This window comes from Octopus sinensis, linkage group LG20 (genome assembly GCF_006345805.1).
Source record: "Octopus sinensis linkage group LG20, ASM634580v1, whole genome shotgun sequence".
Classification (NCBI taxonomy): Eukaryota; Metazoa; Mollusca; class Cephalopoda; order Octopoda; family Octopodidae; genus Octopus; species Octopus sinensis.
In genome coordinates this window covers 18647298-18662297 of record NC_043016.1, presented here as the reverse complement: position 1 = coordinate 18662297, position 15000 = coordinate 18647298, and positions in this window count along the sequence as shown.

The following is a 15000-nucleotide window of genomic DNA, read 5'->3' as shown; positions in this document are numbered from 1 at the left end:
CCCACAGAGGTGTGAATGTCAGACCTCTCCTTTCGAAAGCATGAACAGTTTCGAAACATTGTTTACAAAATAATAGCTGATCGTTTGCAAAGGAGCTCGTCTACAGTCAACACGTAGCTCTTTTGCTCTGGTAACCTCTGCTCTCTCCCATGTTCACGTACGACCAGCTATATATCGTTATGAGTAGAGCCCACGGATTCAGCTAATTTGGAAATTAGTTGTGGGGAAACGGAGAATATCGTTTATATTGTGTATATATATACGGGCAACACACACACACACATTGCATACATGTTTTTTGTACGCATACATGCTCGTGTGTGTGTGTGACTGAAGCCATTCACACATAGATACATACATACATACATACATACATACATACATAACAACCCCTGTCTGTTTTTGCCTGTCAATCACTCACTAAAGCAACGAAATTTTTAAAATCTGTTATCTCTCTATCTCTCCCTCCTTCTCTTTACACCGTCGCTTGAAGGGGACTTAACTCATATTTGCAAATGACCGTGTATTTCTGCAACTCGAAAATTGTTAGAAGTTATGGTTCAAAATTACTTACCGCTATTCGCGGATGCCTCGGGAGAAAATAATTTGACGAAAATACAGCTAGGATCGTGATGAATGTCCTCCTAAAATTCGAGCGACATGCGTGCTAATTTGTGGATGTGCATTCACGTACACACACACACACACACATATAAATTCTGGCTTTTATATATACAGATACGTATATATATATATTATATATATACGTATGTGTATATATATATATATATATATATATATATATATATATATGTCTGTGCGTGTGTGTGTGTGTATAAAAGTTCAAATAAAGATTACAAAACTCATTAGAGGATAGTAAAATTCAATGAAAGTGCTGGTAGTTAACCTATACTAAAAATGTTTAACATTACAGTTAATATTCAACTGTAAGGTAACTATATAAATCGTGGTCTATATATATTTATTCACTACAATAAGATAAGAAAATAGAGAGATAATCAATAAATTATCATTTATTAATTAAAAAAATTGACAGCATCTCTTACAGTTGTTTCAGTTCAAATCCTTCAGAAAATTAACAAAAGGTAGCTTATGATATTTAAAATAGGTATTCAATTCCTGTTTGTTAAAAATAAATGTCTGCAAATTGTTAACTGATAAAATTTATGCATAAAAAAACATAGTATAAAACATGGTATTAGACCTTAGAAAATGAAGGAAGGCAGTGTATATATATACGCTTTACTTGTTTCAGTTATTTGACTGTGGCCATGCTTGAGTACCGCCTTTAGTCGAGCAAATCAACCCCAGGACTTATTCTTTGTAATTCTAGTACTTATTCTATCGATCTCTTTTGCCGAACCGCTAAGTTACGGGGGAATTTGTAAAGTAAAAATAGATCAATATATTAATCTAGGGCGTTTAGTAAAAGAAAAGCTCAAGTAGATATATTGGTATAAACGTCATATATTGTGATATTATGCCCATCCATCTTAAAGCAATAGAAACCTAGCATTGAATTAAACTATACATATTTGAATTAAACTCTACATACTAATCTTCGATTGCTTTAAGATGGATGGCCATAATATCATAATATATGATATTTATACCAATATATCTGCTTGAGCCTTTCTTTTACTAAACACCCTAGATGAATATATTTATCTATTCTTACTTTACAACTCCAATATACACTACCTTTCTCCCCTTTCTAAGGTCTATACCATATTTTACACTATGTTCTTTATGCATGAATTTTCTGGTCTTGGGATTCAAGGGCAAACGGCTGGTTGGAACTGGGCGAAAAATTGCACAGATGTGTAGAATGATCCGGTGGTGATGCTGGGATTTGTATTTTTTATAGCTTCCATAATAATACTCTTGTGCTTATGAATGAGAAAGGAATGGGTGATAGATGAATAAGGAAGGAAGGGGTGATGTCATATTTTTCATAGCTCCCATGGTTACGTTATTTTACACCATTTTATTAGTTCGGAATAATACCAATGATATCTTCGAAACATGTGTCAGAATTAAAAGAATTTGAATAACACCTGCATTTAACTCCATTTATTATATATATATTAACATATATGTATACATATGTATATACATATATATAAATGTGTATATATATATATATATATATATATATATATATATATTATATATATATATTATATATATATATATATATATATACACTACTACGATGTATTTTTAATGCTGTTAGTATTCGTCACTAACGCAATATCACCATAAATTCAGTTATCCTATTTATGTTTGTGCCGTCAAAAATTGATTGAGCCTATCTGATTCACATTATTGGCATTCTTCTGATGTAAACCGAATGGAAGATCTGTATTCTTTGTGTGTATATATATATATATATATATATATATATATATATATATATATATATATATATATATATATAATATATATATATATATATATATATAACATACTGTTATATAATTAAATATTGTTACATACAAAATGAGACTCAAGCGAAGCAAGCTGATACATAATAAAAGCGTGGTATTTGTATTGCTTATGTTACAGCAAGCGCCCCACCGAATTCATTTTGTCATAACTTTCACAAAAATGGGCATCTTTCAATGAAATTTTCTACAAATATGCAACAGATTGTTTAAATTCCGATTATGTCTGCATTTGTTTTGAAACAACAGTATCCGAGGACGTGGGGATGGAGATTTGGACAATTCACACGTGTCGGTTTTGTTTCCTCATAACGTTCGGAAATATAGGTATTTTAAATGGAAATTTTAACAAATTCCATAGTGTGTAGAAACCGGTTATATCAAAATTTAATACACTGATGAAAATTGGGGAGATAACACACGTACATACTAGCACACATCATTCCATTTTTTTATTTCGACAAATTTATAATCACTACAAATTCCAATATAATCCGAACAAATTTTATCATGAATGATAAGAAATATGATAAGCAGCAAATTTCATTGAAAAATATCTATTTTTGTGGAAGTTCTGAGGCAAGAAATTCGTTCGAACACACAAGTATAGGTACGCTAAAGCTAACCCAGACCGGTTACTGTATACTGTTGTGGGAATTCCATAGTAATAATCTCGTCTAATTTTAAATATAGCAAGAGATATCTATCTATTTACATATTTAACTATCAATCTTTCTCTCTCTCTCTCTCTCTCTCTCTCTCTCTCTCTCTCTCTCTCTCCTCTCTCTCTCTCTCTGTGTATATATATATATGCATTATGTATGTATTTATATATTTATGTATATATATGTATATATATATATATATCACCGTGATCACCGTGACCGACCAGGCTATCAGATGTTGCTATACATCGCTGGTCACAATGCGCTTCGCATTGTTTTAGCCTCCAAATGACGCCACCCCGCTGGCTAAGCGAGCAGGCCAACAGAAGAAAGAGTGAGAGAAAGTTGTGGTGAAAGAGTACAGCAGGGATCACCACTATCCCCTGCCGGAGCTTCATGGAGCTTTAGGTGTTTTCGCTCAATAAACACTCACAACGCCCGGTCTGGGAATCGAAACCGCGATCCTACAACCGCGTGTCCGCTGCCCTAACCACTGGGCCATTGCGCCTCCATATATATATATATATATATATATATATATATGATAAGATTTAAGGGGAAAAGGTACAGAAATCCTGTTTGTGTAGATGAAGATTATTTAATCTATTAGAATATGTACAGAGTCGACCGGTTTCGCTTCCCTAATCATGACTCAGCGTTATGAAATCATACGTTTTATATTTAATCTTGCGTAGACGCATGTATGATACAGTTTTGCGGTTATACAGGAGAGTAAAGCTCAAAGATGATGATCAGTGAATATAATGCTTTCAGTTAAAGAGATAATCATCAGTTATAATATTTCTTAGCTAGGGAGAGCAAAATCTTTTTTCCTTTTTTCTGGTTGTTTTTTTTTTATTTTTATATATTCATATTAAGTTTGTATTTTTCAATAAATGTAGCCGCTTTATTTGGTCGTTGCTGAGTTGAGGTCCTTTCTGTGCATTGGTATAGTGAGAATATTGAGAACTGTGGTTGGTTTTGGCATTTCTTACCACATCTGTGTATGTGATCACTGAGTGGTATCTAACGGTATTGGTGTGGTAGATTTGTTCTCTGTGTAGTGTAGATCTACGTCTTAGAGATATTCCTGTTGAACCTATATAGTTTCTAGTCGCTAAGTCGTAGATCTACACTACACAGACAACAAAATTACCGCCCCCAATACCGTAAAATACCACTCAGTGGTCACATAGATAGGTGTGCTAAGGAATGTCAACCACAACTCACAATATTCCCACTCTACCATTTCATGGAAAATAATTCAAGTCAACAACGACTAAATAAAGAGGCTACATGTATTGAAAAATAGAAACCTGAACTTAACATGAATATATAATGAACTTCACAAATAAAAAACTAATCAGAAAAAAAGGAAAAAAGATTTACCCTCCCTTAGCTAAGAAATATTATATCCACTGATTATCCCTTTAACTAAAAGCTTTATATTCACTGATTGTCCCCCACCCCATGAGCTATACTCTTCTGTATAACCGCAAAACTGTATCATACTTGCTTCTACGCAAGATTAAATCAAAAACTTATGATTTCATAACATTGAATCATGATTAGTGAAACGAAACCGGTCGACACAGTACATATTGTAATGAATTAAATAATCCTCATTTACACAAACAGGATTTCTGTACTCTTTCACCTTAAATCTTATTTGGTGTGTGTATGTGTATGCATGTTCGCGCGCGTATATTATGCACTTCAGAATTTCTCTCAACGGGAGATCTTTCTATTGGTAATAGACTAATGTATGTGATTGGTTAGGTTTTTCTGGGATGTATTAACACGAAGCACGTCAAAATTTCAGCTTTCAAAGATCACCATCTGACATCTTTTTTTATGGTAGCGGTTAGATATGATATTTCATGCATATTGTCTTCTGGTTGATAGTTTGTGATATCTATAAGGAATGTCAGTTTACTTGTATGTATTTTGTAAGCTGGGATACTATTTTCTAGGAAGTGATAGCAGTTAACTTTACAATGTAGTGACATGGAGGGAAAGATTACTGCTATATTAGTGTTGCTAGATATCTGTCGGCAGTAATCTATGAAGGGGACAGCACAAGTTTTAACGTTTCTAGTTAAAGGGAAATTAAGCCAATCTTCTCTATATATATAAACGGCAGTTTGTCTGTGTGTGTTTCTGTGTGTCTGTTAGGTTGTACCCTCACCCTGACCACGGCTTTCAACCGATTCTGATGAAACTTGACACACACATAGCCCAATGTCATAATTCAAAACTACCGCAGCGAAAATTTTGAAAAGTTCCCCCAGTTCTGAAAAAAATCGATAAATTCGACATGGGGTCGAGAATCAGAAACACAAACCACAGACTGTCATGGGGACGCAACTCGACCTTTTTAACTAAAAAAAATTTACCATCATTTTTTTTCCATTTTTTGGCTATAACTCTCTAAAAATGCTTTATAGTTATTTCCCTTACAAACCCGAGCAACGCCGGGCGATACTGCTAGTCTATAAATAAGGACCGCCAAATGTAGTGCCAGCGATATACGTGGTTAATCGATGTACTTAACTAAAATTTTGAATTATCACAATTTAATAGCTTAAGGCAGCAAAGATAGTGAGAAATAAAGAAACGAACAAATTAAAATTATTAAATTTTAAAAAATATGTACTGAAGTAAAACATCTCTTTCGTATAATCTAACATAACAATTTTCCTATTAATGAGACGAATGAGCCAAATTATTAAACAATCAAAGTTTGAGGAGAAATCCAAGGATAGACTGTAAAATTATCTTCAACCAACCTAGTTGTGGTCATAAAAGATGATATAATTCTTACAACAATTAAAAGTGAATACGTTAAAATATTAACGTATTTATACTCTTACTCTTTTACTTGTTTCAATCATTTGACAGTGGCCATGCTGGAGCACCGCCTTCAGTCGAGCAAATCGACCCTAGGACTTATTCTTTGTAAGTCTAGTACTTATTCTATCGGTCTCTTTTGTCGAACCGCTAAGTTACGGGGACGTAAACACACCAGCAACGGTTGTCAAGCGATGCTGGGGGGACAATTACAGACACAGAAACGTATACGAACACACACACACACATATATATATATATACATATATACATATACACACATATATACGACGGGCGTCTTTCCGTTTCCGTCTACCACATCCACTCACAAGGCTTTGGTCAGCCTGAAGCTATAGTAGAAGACACTTGCCGAAGGTGCCACGCAGTGGGACTGAACCCGGAACCATATGGTTCGTAAGCAAACTACTTACCACACAGCCACTCCTACGCCTATTATGTCGATCAAACAAAATTTAATACAGTAAATCTCCAGAAAATTGTATCTGCTTTTAGAAATATAACTGCCCAGCAATTTAATAAAAAAAAATCAACTTACAAACTTATTCAAAACCAACTACAAACAATGGTACCCTTGTATATCTACTTGTTCGACTATAGATTAATAACTTCGTCAGCAAACGCCGTTATAAACATATTTATGGCCCGAGTAATTTACTCTCTACTCTTTTACTTGTTTCAGTTATTTGACTGCGACCATGCTGGAGCACCACCTTTAGTCGAGCAAATCGACCCCAGGACTTATTCTTTGTAAGCCTAGTACTTATTCTATCGGTCTCTTTTTCCGAACCGCTAAGTTACGGGGGACGTAAACACACCAGCATCGGTTGTCAAGCGATGTTGGGGGGAACAAACACAGACACACAAACACACACACGCACACACACACACACATACATATATACGACGGGCTTCTTTTAGTTTCCGTCTACCAAATCCACTCACAAGGCTTTGGTCGGCCCGAGGCTATAGTAGAAGACACTGAACCCGGAACCATGTGGTTGAAAAGCAAGCTACTTACCACACAGCCACTCCTGTATAAATAAAATTAAAATGAGCGAAGAGAAACAACTCAGGGTGGCCTGTGAGCAACGAAGACGAATAAGAACGTATTAAATAACATACTAAATAATTTTTTTCATTTGCTCAAATTATCTCCGCACTGACTGAACAAAAACAAAGAGATAATCTTGGGAATCAGAAATTCTGCAATATTAATATATCTTTATGGAAAAGACGCTTGATTATTTGAAAACGAGAGGAAAACTGGAAACGTATTTCAGCCTCAAATGTTCGTTTATAGATCGGACAGTGGAAAAAGTTACACATGCCAAAGATGCCAAAGATTCCAACATCACCATCAAAATACAGGTCCAGATACTGCAACAGCTTGGGTTTCAGAAGACCACAGCTCTTTAACATCCTCCCTAAATGCCTGAGAGACTTACATGGTGTGGATGTGGGTTTCTTTAAAACTAAACTGGATCTCTTCTTGTCGGGAGTCCCAGATGAACCTATCTCATGACAGGAGATGCAGATGCTGGCAGCAGCATCGAACTCCCTTGTTGATCAAGTGCCACGTATCAGAGGTGGTTTCACATACTAGTGTAGCTCATTCAACAGTGGTGCCCCAGCATGGCCGCAGCCTTCGGGATGAAACATTTTTAAGGATGTTAAGGATTTATACCCAGAATACAACACTATATTTAACTGTGGCATGGTCGTCATATAGATATAGGCAAGTTATATCAGAAGCAGTATATCTACATACCATACTTATTTGTTCGGCCGATTCCTAATGTCATAGGTGTTCACGGTCAGGGCTCACAATGGTTCTATACAACAACAAAATGTAGGGACTAAGTCGTGCTATCCCTTCAATGTTGCTACAAAAGAGAAATAATCAACTTACTAAATCGAAACAAAAGTTAAAAGTGAATTAGAAAAATAATAGGTAAATAAGATGTAAATTGTAACAAACCTAAATTCATTTTAAAACTTAAAGTTCCATTTTTACATGAATTAAAAAGAAGTAAAATATTTAAACAACTAGAAATACTAAATAAATCTATCTCAAATTACATTCTCCCTTATCCAAAAAAGGAATGTTCTATGCCTCGAAAAAAGACAGTAAGTTAACGGCTGTAATATGTTTGTTTAGGTCTGCTGTATCAGGGCTGAGCTATCCATAAAATATCTGGTGGATCAAGGCTGAGCTATCCATAAAATAAATATTTGCTGGACCAAAGCTTAGCTGGGGGTAAACGATTATAATCACATACAATGACCGATCCAGAATATATTAAATAGAAACTGCAGATTTTACCCACTTTCTTAGTCTGCACCATATAACACAGAGACATCGATTCCAACTCGTGAACAAATTTCCCTCCAGTACACCCTATTTCATAATCAGGTAGCCTTCGACTAAACTGGTCTCCTTTTCTAGCTTGCCAGGTGAGAAGGTTGTTGTAGAGAATCTGCAGGACAAAAATGAAGACCTGTCAAAGGACAGATGATCTTATTATAAACCAACGTTCATCTTCACGAGTGGTGTCTCGTAAAAAAACATCTGCAAGTGAGTTGGCAAACCGTGCAGATGGTCCAAGACCGTAGTACAAAAATGCAAATGAAAGACTGACTACAGATATCACTCAGAATCGGACTTCCTAGCAAAATATCTATCTAGGCGTATGAGTGGCTGTGTGGTAAGTAGCTTGCTTACGAACCACATGGTTCCGGGTTCAGTCCCACAGCGTGGCACCTTGGACAAGTGTCTTCTAGAATAGCCTCGGGCCGACGAAAGCTTTGTGAGTGGATGTGGTAGACGGAAACTGAAAGAACCCCGTCGTATATATGTGTATATATATATATATATATATATATATATATATATATATATGCGTGTGTGTGTGTGAGTGAGTGTGTGTGTGTATGTGTGTGTATGTCTGTCTGTCTGTGCTTGTCCCCCCAACATCGCTTGACAACTGATACTGGTGTGTTTACGTCCCCGTAACTTAGCAGTTCGGCAAAAGGGACCGATAGAATAAGTACTAGGCTTACAAAGAATAGGTCCTGGGGTTTATTTGCTCGACTAAAGGCGCTGCTCCAGCATGGTCAAAGTCACATTACTGAAACAAGTAAAAGAGTAAAAAGAGAGAGAGTACACAGATACAGCACAATTATAACATAATAATTTGCACATATGATAGTGATTCGTCGTTTTTCCTGTTTTCATTGGTCTTTTCTTGAAGCTTATCTACAACCATTCTTTTGTGTCGTCAAAGCACTGGACTTTCCGCTATGATTCAATGCTTTCTGATTATTCTGAACATTTTGATCATTGAACGGGTCGGAAAGTTTGAGGTCTGTGATTTCTGGTGTTCCTGTTTCCGTTTTTGGTAAGGACAATTCTTAAAAGAAACTGTAGAAGTAGTTATTGTTGTTGTTGCTGTGGCTATCACTGAGACTGTCGCTGATTACAGGGATCAAAGTGATTATAGTGTACTAAAGAGCGAACGGTTCCCATTTTCTTCTTCATGAGGAAGAAGAATCTAAGATAATCTGCTTTATCACAAATGTAATATTTGGGTTACCGATCTTGAAGACCACCCGCATCTACTCGAAAATAAGGAAATATTAGAAGATGCAGAAATATATTTTCAATTGCAATCCATAACAAGAATTCTATTAACATGCATAATGTTGTGCTTTTCGTCAAGCATTGCTATCACTTTCGCCCGGTCCGCATTGATACCTAGGTAACACTGACATTGCTTACATATCATCGTGTATAAAGCGGGATCATCACAAGATTCTGAGACCAAAAGTAGGACTGCGTGATTGTTGTTACAGCTCTCTGTACTCTATACCCTAGTATAGATTAAAACTCCCAACTCCTTCGTTCTAGTCGTGGATTCTGGGAAATGCCAATGTGGGGGTTCGCTTGGCAGGGTGATGTACCTTTTAGATTTTGATGACCCTGGCCGCCACGGTAGCTGTGAAGGCCTGTCAAAAACCTCGAAGCGGTAAGCTGAAGGAGCTCTGTTACCGCCATTAGAGCTGGTGTCAAGGTGATCCCTAAAGGAACTGGTTTTCGACAGCTCGAGGCAGCTCCATTGTTTCTAGAGCACCTGTTTCAATCAAGCGATGGGCTGCTGAGGAAGCCTTCGAGCAAAGTGCGTGGGCATCGGATTCGCAAACGGTCGTCCGCCCTAATAAAGAACACGCGAACCGCGCATTTGGACACTTCATGATGTTCTCTGCCTCTTTTTCAAGTCCAACGGGCAACGGGAGCAGGCTTGGTACGATGAAAGTTTCTAGCTTGTGAACACACATTGGTGATGTACGTGTGATTGTCGTTTTCTCCGTGAAGCAGCGGTGACAAGGGATTTCGGCAGCTGTGTGCGTGTTAGTGCTGGCCTTTTTAGGTTCACTGTAGCCCTGCCTATATAGGGAAGCCCCTAGAAAATGTGAGGTAAACATCGGTCACTGCTCTCTTTACCGCAACCGGAGGACACCTATTTTAGCGGTAGAAAATGCCGATCCCTTTCTATGACTTCGGGAGCGTGAAGTGCGAGAAATCTGATGGATATGCAAATTACACACCGACCTGAAAGGCTAAATGCACTTGTCTTTCAAAAACTCACCTGCTTCAAGGTTAACGTAGCAGCTCTAAGCGAAACTCGTTTGTCCGGTTACACGTTCTTTTGGAAAAGAAAGGATGCCAGTGAACTTCGCATCCATAATATCTGCCTTGCCATCATAACTGAGCTGGTCAAAAAACATAACCTGGCCCCAACAACAACAAGCGAACGTCTAATGTCCATTCGAACCCCACTTCTCAACAAGAGCTACCTTACCCTGCTCTCAGTCTATGTTCAGATGACAAAATTTAAAATGTTTTCTACTAATCTCTCAACGTTACCACCCGAGCCATTCTGCGAAATGATAAACTGGTCATCCTTGGCCAATTCAATGCACGTGTCGGTCACGATCACTATCTCTAGTAAGACATCCTCGGAAAACACGGGATTAGAAATTGCAACGCCAATGGACTCCTCCTCTTCCTCCTTTTCCTCCTTGGACTCTGTGTGGAAAACAACCTGACGGTTACGAACACTTTCTCCCGTCTTCCAACCTGCCACAAAACAATCTAGCAACATTCGAGGTCAAAACACTGACATCTTCTGGATTATGTGTTGACAAGGATCCAAGACAAGAAGGACGTGAGAATCATAAGGTCCTTGCCAGGTGCTGATGATTGCTGGACCAATCAATAGCTGGTGATCTCTCGTCTCGACTTTTCCATCCGTCAAACTCTCGGCAGCCTAATACTCAAAAGCACAAGCCGAGGTTTGTCTGTCACAGACTGAAGGATCCAGTAACATCCCAAGCCTTCCAAGAAGCAATTAAACCAGCATCTGAGGGACAGAAAGAACGGAAATTCTTCACCGAATGATTGGAACACTCTACGTGATGCTATAAACATCTGCTGTAGATGAAGTCATCGGCTACTCAAAGCACTAGAACCAAGAGAGCTTCGCTGAAAACAGTGAAGAGATCGAACATCCGATCAATAGGAAAAGAGTAGCACGTATTGCTTACGAAAACCATTTGAGAAGAAGCAACAAGAAACGCCTCGAACAAAAAACCAGATGTGCCAAATGCGCCTCAGAGAGATCCAGAACTCCTAGTAGAAAGCGAACTGCCGAACTACAAGGTTACATAGATCAAAGAAACATGCGTCGCTTTTATGCAGGGACCAAGATTTTGGACCCCCATCAGGTTGTCTATTAGTGCCTTGAAAACTGCTGACGGGCAAACCGTCATTACAGAAGAGATCATGCATCGTTGCAGAGAACATTTTCACTCCTGAACGACCATTCTCAAACCCCAGAAGACCTTTTTGAGAAACATTCCGCGGCGACCTGTCAAACTATGGATGGCCCTTCCTCCATCATTCCAGGAATTCATGAGATCTATCAAACGAATGAAACCTGGAAAGGTTCCCGGCCCAGATAACTTCCCCCAAGAGCTTTTCACACACGGTGGGTACGGACTGAAAACCAAACTGTTCTACCGGATGTTGTGAATATGGGATACCAAGACCTTTCTGGTCAAAAATTCAAACGTCGTTATAAGGAAACCGGTCAGTATGCGATAAATACTGCAGTATCTCCCTGCTCAGCATTATCGGCGAGATTTTCGCCAGAATTCTTCCGGGTCGTCTGCTGGTTGTTGCAGAAGTCCTCCCAGAATTTCAATGCGGCTTTCGGCGGTCACGAAAAATGATTGACATGATTTTTGTGTAAAGCAACTCCAAGAAAAGACACGTAAACAACAGCAACCATTCTTCTTCATCTTCTGGAACCTTCGACCAGCGATATGATATGGCTCCCCGACAAGGTTCTCCGACCAGTGATATGATATGTACTCTGTCATTTGGTTGCCTGATCACTTCATTGACCTCATCGTCGCGTTCCATGATTGTATAGTAGGGTGCGTTTGCACACAGAATGCACTTTCTAAGCCATTCCCTATCTCATGACACCTGAAACAAGACTACTTCCTACCTCCAACCCTGTTCTCTATCTACCTGGCGGCGATTGTCAATGAAATCTCATGATTCTATTGGCGTTGACAGCGGACTCTTCAGCCTTGTATGCCTGAGATCCAAAACTCGAACATCGAATAGTAGCATCGAAGAGTTCCATTACGCAGATGACAATGCCACTCCCACCTCTTCTCTTGCCGACCTCTAGCATTGTTCGGCTCTTGTTTCCGAAGCCTACAATCGCTTTGGTATGGAAATGAAGGCGGACAAAACGAAGATACTGTACAATCTGTTCCTGGGCAGGAAATGCCAGAAATTATATTCAGCATAGAGAACTCACTCTGGGAGCTGTCAACAACTTTTAATACTTCGGCAGCACTCTCTCACAATCTGAAACATGCGAAGCAGTCATCGACCACCGCACCATATCCGCTCGTAAGGCTTTCAGAAGACTCAGTAAGCCCGCATTCAACAACCACGGTGTTCTGCACCGTTGACATCTCTACCTTGTTCAACGCTTGCGAGATGTGAACCCGGTATCGAAAAGACCGGAAAAACAAGTCAGGCTACGGCAGATCTTCAACATCAAATGGCAGGACCGATGCTCCAATAACGAGATCCTCAGTCGCTCGGAAATGCCAAGCGTTGAAGCTGGCATCCTCAAGCATTGCCTCAGGTGTTCGTGACATGTCATCCAAATGGCCTCCTCAAGACTCACGCGGACTGATGATGGTGTGTTTACATTCCCCGTAAATTAACTGTTGCGCAAAAGATGCAGATAGAATAAGAACTAGGCTTTAAAAAATGTCCTGAGATCGATTTGCTCGACCAAAACCCTTCAATGCGGTATCAAGCATGACCGCAGTCAAACGACTGCAAGAGGTATCTGTCATGGCAGGTCACATGTTGTCACAGTAATATCGACGACTTAGTGACAGAAGTTCCGTTAGCGAGGAGAATTTCTCGGATCGTGTAGCCAGACAGGAAGCTGGTGGCTTCTCAGTGTTTGAGGGGCCGGCAGAAGCAAGGCCGATGTGTATGTGTTTGTGTGTGTGTGTGTTTGTGTGTGTGTTTGTATATATGAACACGCGGATGCGGTTATGGCGTTGGTTGTGGTGTTCGTGTGAGCGCGTGTATATAAATATGTATATTTTTGCGTTTTTGCATGCATATTTGTCTTGGAGAACATGCTTGGGTGCGTGCAGATGTTTTTAGCTGTTGTGTGTGTGTGTGTGTGTGTGTGCGTGTATAAATATACACACACATATATACACATAAATATACACACATACACATACATACATACAATCTTACATACATACATACACACACACACGAGCACATACATATGCCCGTGGTTTTGGTATTTATGTATGTTTGTGTATGAGATACATGCTAGTGTGGATGCTGGGTGGGAGAGAAATTAGCGTTGGACTGAGGTTTTATGGTGTGGTGGGAAGGAAGCGGTAAGGAATGTACCTACAATAAGTAAATAATGCATGTATGTGAATTTACGTATGTTTGTGTGTGTATGTGGATGTGTATCGGCGTGTATGCACAGAGACATCTGTGTGTTTAAGTGTGCATGCCACGTTTGTGGAGGCGAAAGCAGGAGTTGCAAGGGGTGAATAATGTCCTGGGGTCAGTTTGAATTCTGCGTAGGTTATTGATGGTTGGGAACCCTGTCCTTAGTTGTGAAGCAACCAGTATAGGAGAAAAGCCGATGTCAAGGTGAAACATCTGGGTTGTCGGCAGCCCTTAATTTGAAGTTCACCAGGAGGGTGTGCCTCTAGTGAGAGCTATAGTATAGTTCATATTCTTGTTGATAGATGCTAGTGGTTGATGGAAGATGTGCAGTCTTTCACGGAGGCAGAGCTGGCGACTGTGGGCGTCGGCTTAACAGGGCGGTGTCCTGTCAATGATGGTCCATTCGATGCTAGGTATTTCATTCAAGAGGCGACGGAGCCTCCAGAAGAAGCGAGTCAAAGATGTGGAATTCACTCAGTCTTTGCATCATCGGCTGCCATGCTCGTGTAGTGCTTTGTGATGCCATCGAATGATATGAGAGTGGTTCTGTAGACTACAGCCATGAGAGACAATATCCCACCAGAGGGCTGCTTATAGGTTTTCGACAGTTGCAAGTTGCGGTTGGCAGTTGTGCAGGTGCATGTTTGCATCTGTTATCGCGTGCAATATTAGAGGTGATGTGGCCTAAGCAGGAGTAGGTCACTTTGGCGTTATGTGGGTTGTAGTACTTGTGGTTCCTGCTGAAAAAGCTTCTTAACCCACGAACATCTTGTATGACAATCTTGTATGACAATATTTTCGTATAATGCTTGCGGGTATTTGTGTGTGTGTGCTTATATATATATATATATATTATATATATATATATATATATATATATATATATATATAATATATATTATATATATATATATAT